The following is an 8,109-nucleotide window of genomic DNA, read 5'->3' as shown; positions in this document are numbered from 1 at the left end:
AGCAAAAATGTATTTATTTATTTTTTGCAGACCTGTGTTATTGTAAAATTACAGTAGACACTGTACCTCACCGCGAAGTTTATAATGATACTACTACTACTACTACTAATAATAATAATAATGATCAATTAATACAGTCATAAAAAACAGGTGGAAAACCTTTAAATACAAACCAAAAGATACAAAACCATGTTTGTTATCACACATCTGTGAATATTGTGAGCAGTCAAACCCTTATTAAAATCTCCTGCCCTAATTTAAACATTTCTTTCATTAAATAAAAATAAAACATTCATTTCTATCACAACTACAAACACATCAATAGCAGTGTAAAAGCTTTGTAGTACAATATTCACTTGTGTATGCTTAAATTATATTATCTGTTTTAACCACTCTACACACAAGCTTAAAGGATACTGCTTTCAAAAAAAGTGTTCAATCAAATGGCCAATCTCCATTAGAACTTAAGTCCAGTAGACAATAATGTTTTACAACCAGCACTTGCCCGCACTTAACCATAAACAAACATCAATAGTCTTCCATACTCAGACCAATAAACCAGTGTTTCCCAACCACTGTGCCGCTGCACATAGGTGTGCCGTGAGAGATCGTTAGGTGTGCCATGGGAAATTATTTCATTTCAATTAAATAAAAAATGCAATTTAATAATTACTTTGCCCAAACAGACACAGTTACTTCAACAGGCTTTGACATCACCAAGCATGTTACACTAGTCCCTCCGTTTCGAGAGGCTGAGGTTGATTCTTATTTCAGCGCTTTTGAGCGTATAGCAGCCACATTGAATTGGCCTAAGGAGTTTTGGGCGCTGCTACAGTGTAAGTTAATCGGCAAGGCTCCAGAAGTATGTACTAGCCTTTCCGTTAACGACAGCCTCCAATATGATATTGTGAAAAAATCCATTCTGCACACGTATGAACTAGTCCCTGAGGCTTACCGTCAGAAATTTTGTAAAAGTGAAAAGACCGCTGATCAAATTTTTGTGGAATTTGCCCGTGAGAAACGTCACTTCTTTGAACGCTGGATGCAAGCAAGCAAAGTGAAGGATATTGAGGGATTAAAGGAAGTGCTTTTTGGAGAATAATTTAAAAAGCGTCTCCCTGATCAGTTATTTGTTTATTTAAATGAACAGAAGGTGACGTCCCTGGCGAAAGCAGCAGATTTAGCGGACGAATTTCCCCTCACACATAAAACCATTTTCCCAGCTGGGGTAGCACGAGAAGTGAGGGGAAGGCAGGAAAAGAGAATAAAACCTCCTAAACAGGCCCGAAAGGCGAGACAGGAGGAAACTGAAGGCGGGAATGTTTTTATTGCCATGAGTCTGGTCACCTGATTGCCCGTTGTCCTGCGCTGTGGAAGAAAGAGCAGCGCAGAGGGTCTAAGGGACCCGTGGGGCTCATTAAAGTAGTTTCCCCACCTATATGTCCTGATCGAACACAGGGGTGTAACCCAGAGATGGAGGTAGAGTCACGTTTTAAAACATTCCTTTCCCAAGGCTTCGTTTCGGTGACAGGAGAAGAGAAGGACAGGGTTCCTATCACTATTCTCCGAGACACCGGGGCACATCAGTCTTTTATGTTAGATGATGTGTTGCCACTGTCGGATAAAACCGCCTACCACACAGATGTGTGGTGGGGAATTGAAATGAGTGTTCTTTGTGCACCACTCCACCGGGTATGTCGCCGTAAGACAACAGTTGCCGTTTAAAGGTGTGTCGTTTATTTTGGGCAATGATTAGGCCGGAGGGAAAGTTTTTCCACCGCCTGAAGTGATGGATACCCCTGTTGCTACCACCTCAGATGTTATTGATCTGAAAGCGACAGTGTTTCCCGTTTGCACTGTTACGCGGGTGCACACATTTGCTGATGTCGTTAGTATCGCAGATACGTTTGTGGCTATGGAGCAAAAGCCCTTTGTAGGGGAGAAAGACCGTATGAAACAGGAACGCAGTTTGATAAATCTAATGCCGGAATTGGGCGGAGATGTGAATAAAGAAGCTTTGGTAAGCGCTCAGAAAAATGACAAGTCTTTGAGTTCCTGTTTTGCAGCCGCTGTCACTGCTGGGGAAAGCATCCTTCCTCATTTTTTCCTGCAGGATGGCGTGTTAATGAGGCGGTGGTCCTCAGATCAGCATGAAACATTGAGTGTTACACAGGTGGTGGTACCATCCCAGCATCGTGATCAGGTGCTAAGCTTAGCACATGACGCCGGCATGGCTGGGCATCTCGGAATAAATAAAACTTATTACCGAGTGCTGCACAACTTCTTTTGGCCTGATTTAACATGTAGCTGATTACTGTTGGTCTTGTGCCACCTGCAAGTTGGTGGGCAAACCCAATAAGCCCATTCTGCCTGTGCCATTATCTCCTATTCCAGTAATGGGTGAACCTGTCTAAAGTCTTTGCACAGGTTGTTAAAGAACTACATGCCAAGCATGTTACATCTATCCCATATTACCCCGAGAGTCAAGGTGCTTTGGAAAGGTTCCACCAAACTCTCAAAGTTATGTTACATAAGTAAGAGTCTGTTTAGAGTCTGGTAAAGAGTGGGATGGGGGTTGCCCCTATTGTTGTTTGCCATTAGAGAGGCTAAACAGCAGTCCCGCTGTTTTCGGACATGTGGTCCGAGGCCCTCTCCGACTTCTGAGGGAAAACTGGCGGAGACCCCGGACGAGCAGTGTAGTGTTCTTAACTACGTGAGTCAGCTTCAAGATAGACATCGGCTAGCGTGGCAAATAGCCGGGGAAAACCTGAAGCAAGTGCAAACTAAAATGAAATCTCGATTTCACAAAAAATCTGTGGATAGAAGTTTTCAACCAGGGGCCAAAGTGTTCATGTCATTGCCTGTGGTGGTGTCCAGTTTACTAACGCAGTTTGCTGGTCCTTACAGTGTTGAACGTAAACTCGACAATAACAACTATGTGATTCGCACTCTAGCTCGGCAGCGAAAAACCAGAGTTTGTAATGTGAATATATTGAAACTGTTCTATCCACTTGAACAAAATACAACAGCGCCTCCGGTGTGCGCTGTTGCCATCCTCCCCGCTTACAAACCATCGGATAATGGATTATCTGGGAGTGATGACGCAAAGGGAAATAATGCAGAGAGAAGTCAATTCTCTCCGAGAGCACGGCTTAGCCGTTCCAAGTGCTAGCGCATGGAGCTCTCCATGTGTGTTAGTGCCAAAGTCTGACAATACTCCTCGATTCTGTACAGATTATCGAAAGGTAAATGCGGCCACTAAAGCCGACTCTTTCCCATTACCTTGGATGGATGACTGTGTTGATCAGGTTGGATCCGCTACTTATGTGACCAAATTGGATTGATGAAAGGGAGACTGGCAGGTTCTTTTAACTGCTAGAGCGTCTGAGATCTCAACATTCATTACCCTGATCACTTCCTTCAGTATACAGTGATGTCCTTTGGCTTGCGTAATGTGCCAGATTTCAGCGCCTGATGCCTAAGGTTTTGGTCGGAGTACCTAACTGTGATGCCTACTTAGATGATGTGGTCATCTATTCTGCTTCCTGGAGTGATCATCTCCAAACCCTCTTAACTGTTTTTAAATGTTTTGAGGAAACATTGCTCACCGTAAATATGACCAAATGTGAGTTCGAAAAGCAACCATCACCTACCTTGGAAAGCAGGTGGGTCAAGGGCGAGTGTGCCCCGTGACCGCGAAGGTAGAGGGTATTATTTTGTTTCAGATTCCACAAACAAGGAGGGCGTTACGCCGCTTCTTAGGAATGTGTGGCTACTACCGAGGTTTCTGTAAAAATTTTACCTCCGTAGTCGCTCCCCTGACTGACCTGGTCAGCCCGACCAAACCCTTCATATGGACTACGGTGTGCCAAACTGCTTTTAAGTCAGTGAAGACTTTATTGTGCAGTGCCCCAGTTTTAGCAGCACCTAACTTTGTATCTCCTTTTAAGTTGGAGGTTGACGCCAGCGCAACTGCAGCGGGGGCAGTCTTGCTGCAGGCAGATCAACACAGAGTGGACCGTCCGATCTGCTCTATCTTATCCCAGGAAGGCAAGGTAACAAAATCATCTAAAGAAAACTCCATCCTCAAACATTCATCCTTCACTTCCCCTCCACACGCATGAAAGATAGGCTGACCGAACAAACTACAGACCACAAAACCAGCCAAAAAACGAGACAAAACGGATGAGCCCCCAAATCATGTTACGATCTGGCTCGGAATGACCGTAACGAGAGCGGGGTGTCCCGTGACTTCCCATGCCCAAACAGACACAGCAGCATCATCGGGCTTTTAACAATAATTTATTTACAGCAATGGCACTCAGTACAACGATAGTGGGAGTGTATGATTTCAGGCCAACACAACAAACAAAACCCAACCTAAACTTCGGTTCCCCTTTGACCTCTTCAAGAAAACAACAAAAGAAATGACACAGTCTGACCTCCCTGGTCTAACAACACAGGAGAAAATAAAGCTTCCCAAAATAATTGGCAGCTCACCCTACTTGCTCCACACTTCACACACATTCCCGAATTTAACTAATTAGCTATGGCTGCGGCTGCTCCGTCTGGACCTGAGGGAAGTGCACGGGAAGTTTTCCACACCCCACACACCGCGGCTCTTCTGTCGTCCTTTTATGGATTACATCCACAACGGGAGCCAGTTACATCAAGCCGTTCCTTCCGTCCACCAGTCACAGCCGAGCCCCCATACATTCATTCAGAAACAAACAAACAACACACGCACATAACACTGCAAATAATAAAATTGTTGTTGGGCATCTGTGCTTTCAATGCAGTGACTGGTAGAGTAATTACTCTTTCATGCCAGTGGGTGACAGTGAGTAGCACAATATGACCTTGTTAAGTTAAGACAATAGAAATAGTGATGGGTGTGGTACCTGGCAGTTGCAAGACGTACAACAAAGATGGATAAATATTTGAAAAAAAATCCTGCAAACTCCAAACTGGGCCCTGGACAAAATTTGTAACTCAGAAGAGCCTAGTATGAGTGGTAGTCACAAGAAAGCTAAATCGGTGAGCTTGAAGCAATACAGCAAAAGTTATCTTTCGTTTTGATTTACTTTCACTGGAGATCTGACTGCACCGACTGCGTTATGTTTGGTGTGTGAGGAAAAGCTCTCAAACAGTGTAATGGTCCCATGCAAGCTTTAACGTTATCTCCACACAAAACATTCCCCACTTCAAAAGAAGAACACAGACTATTTTGTTCGCCTGTGTGAAGACACTGAGAAATGGCTAACTTTAATGAGAAAAAAACACAAAGGTGTCTGAAAGAGCTCTCAAAGCTAGCTACTTAGTAGCTGAACTTATAGCCAAATCCAAAAAACGACACACAGTAGCAGAGACTTTAATCCTACCTACCTGCAAAGCAATTGTGAATGAGATGCTTGACCCTGATGCAGTTAAAGAAATAGCCAGAGTCCCGCTCTCAGATAACACAATTGCCAGACGTATCGATGACATGTCTGCAGACATTGAAAGTTTGGTTTTGGAGAAGTTTGCGGTGCAACTTGTTGAGTCTACGGACATAAGTGGACATTTCCAACTCTTGGCCAATGTGTGTTTTGTGGATGGAGACTCTATCAGAGAAGACTTTCTATTTTGCAAGGTACTACCAGAAAAAACAACAGGAGAGGAAAGTTTTTGGGTTACACCTGAATATCTTGAACAAGGAGGAATTAAGTGGAAAAACTGAGTGTCTGCATTGATGGAGCAGCAACTGTGGTTGGGTGCACCAAAGGTTTCGTTAGCAGAGTGAAAGCGGTACACCCAGATGTTATTGTTACGTACTGTTTTCTGCAGCATGAGGCACTCGTTACCAAGACTTTACCAGCAGACCTAGCTCCTGTGTTGGATGATGTTGTCTGCATGGTAAACTTCGTCAAGACAAGACCCCTGAAAAGCCGCATATTTGCATCTCTATGCCAAGAGACACTCTGAATTCAATCATCCCTAATTCTGCAGACAATCCTATCTCTCAACATGTGTTGCCACAGTTACAATCTTGTGCCAGGTGACGCAGCTCCGCTACATATTCTATGACAGTTTCATATGGCTTGCGGAAGCGATCGTCGAATTTATACCTTTGCACAGTTTCACTGGGCTCTGGATCAAAGGGATTTTTCTTCAGAAGTACCAGCTCTTGGAAGGTTTTGTCTTTCAGCTTGGCCAGGCTGAGAAGGTTTCACATCAAGCTGTAGGTCGCTGCTCCGATGACACTTATTAATATAGCTCTTTGCTTTTCTGCTTGATCCAGTTAGCTGTGAAAAACTGCTTGAGTATTTCCATATGCTCATCCCAAGTCTGATTCTTTGGATCGAACGCTACTACCATGCCAATTATAGCCATTTTCCGCTTCAAATTACTGCCTTCTATTTTCAGTGGAAAACTCTTGCATTCATTGAAAGCTAGCGAAATCTGTAGCTGACTCCCATCACTTTGTTCTTTTTTTGTGTGTGTGTCCGATTGCCCACTTCCTTCCCCCTAAATGTCCTCATCGCCAAAATAATGTTGCATCTTCAAAAAACAAAAATGGAATCACTGAACCACACACGGGGAGTATAGCTGCTTCTCGTTTACTAAAGCCTTGTAGTCACTTGTTTCAGGCACAACTGTTTACATGTACCTAACTTACAGAACTCTCATCTTCTCGATCGTGGCTCAAGAGTTGGGAGTTCGCCTTGTAATCGGAAGGTTGCTGGTTCGAGCCCCGGCTTGGACAGTCTCGGTCGTTGTGTCCTTGGGCAAGACACTTCACCCGTTGCCTACTGGTGGTGGTCAGAGGGCCCGGTGGCGCCAGTGTCCGGCAGCCTCGCCTCTGTCAGTGCGCCCCAGGGTGGCTGTGGCTACAATGTAGCTTACCATCACCAGTGTGTGTGTGAATGGGTGGATGACTGTGTAAAGCGCTTTGGGGTCCCTAGGGACTAGTAAAGCGCTATACAAATACAGGCCATTTACCATTTACCATTTCTCCATTACCTTTCAGGTCCAGTCCAAAAAGGCTAGGCAGCGCCTGTACCATCTTTGACAACTGAGGAAGTTCGGGGTCTCTCCAGTGATCCACAGGATTTTCTATGCAGGTACTGTGGAGAGCATCCTCACACAGACGATCACATCCTGGTATGTGAATAGCTGTGTTAAGGACCAAAAAGTTCTTCAGAGAGTGATCAATGCGGCAATGCTGTCCCATCCCTACAAGACATTTACACCAGGAGATGTTGGTCCAGAGCAGTTCAGATATTAAAGGACCCATCCCATCCCAGCAACAAACTGTTCCAACTTCTGCAATCAGGCAGAAGATTCCGTCTGCACCATCCGAGCAAAAACGGGGAGGCTCAAGAGGAGCTTCTACCCTCAGGCCATCCGAGTCCTAAACCAGAACTTAATGTATATAATTCACTACTTACTGTATATAATGTCCTCTTTATGCATAGTTGAAGAGCATTTCAGGAAACATTTCATTTCACTGCGTGTTGTACTCATATAACTATGCATGTGACAAATAAAGAATCTTGAATCTTTTAAGAAACCAGATATTCTTAACTGGCTGATTGTAAAATTGAGTTAATATAAATTCAGCTTAAAGCATAAAAGGTTTAAAAAACAGAGTTGCGATGAATATGGTTCATAAAAAAAAAAATGTATGGCATAGATTTGGAGTAAGTTTCCAACATCAGTGTAGATCTTGCTGAAGAATGGCTGAGCTGTTAACAGTCTAGAACAAATAAATGAGTGAATTAATAAATAATCGTTTAAAGAGATTACTATGCAAGTCACTAAGACTCGCAGTGTGCTGAGTAAGTAGTGAGGATGTAAAATGGGAAAATGCATAGCACTTTAAAAACCAGACTTGCAAGTTTATTTGCAAAAAAAAAAAAACATGCAATGAACAAAGAATATAAAATCAATAGACACAGGGGAAAAAAGTCAAAGCCTGAGGATAAATTATAAATACACTTGACACATCAATTTAAAACAAAGCCGAGCAGTGCTAGGATCAAAAGCAACATCAACAATAAAACAGTGGCTCAATAATTAAGCATCAAATAAAACTGTGGAAAAGAAAATTCTACAGTCGTTCTTAAT

The 8,109-nt window shown here is 43.4% G+C and overlaps 1 protein-coding gene across 1 annotated transcript in view; it reads left to right on the top strand.

Moving 5' to 3' along the window:
• Positions 1-99: 99 nt before the first annotated feature.
• The window catches only part of LOC102294079, a 38,981-nt gene continuing 30,971 nt past the window's right edge, over positions 100-8,109 (top strand). The window contains exons 1-2 of the mRNA XM_042216842.1: positions 100-4,055; positions 7,010-7,103. The gene's annotated coding sequence lies outside the window, so the exon portion shown is untranslated. The remainder of the gene's footprint in view (positions 4,056-7,009; positions 7,104-8,109) is intronic.

This window comes from Haplochromis burtoni, unplaced genomic scaffold (genome assembly GCF_018398535.1).
Source record: "Haplochromis burtoni strain Fernald_Lab_line unplaced genomic scaffold, NCSU_Asbu1 Contig_1290, whole genome shotgun sequence".
Classification (NCBI taxonomy): Eukaryota; Metazoa; Chordata; class Actinopteri; order Cichliformes; family Cichlidae; genus Haplochromis; species Haplochromis burtoni.
This window is presented reverse-complemented; position numbering and strand designations above follow the sequence as displayed.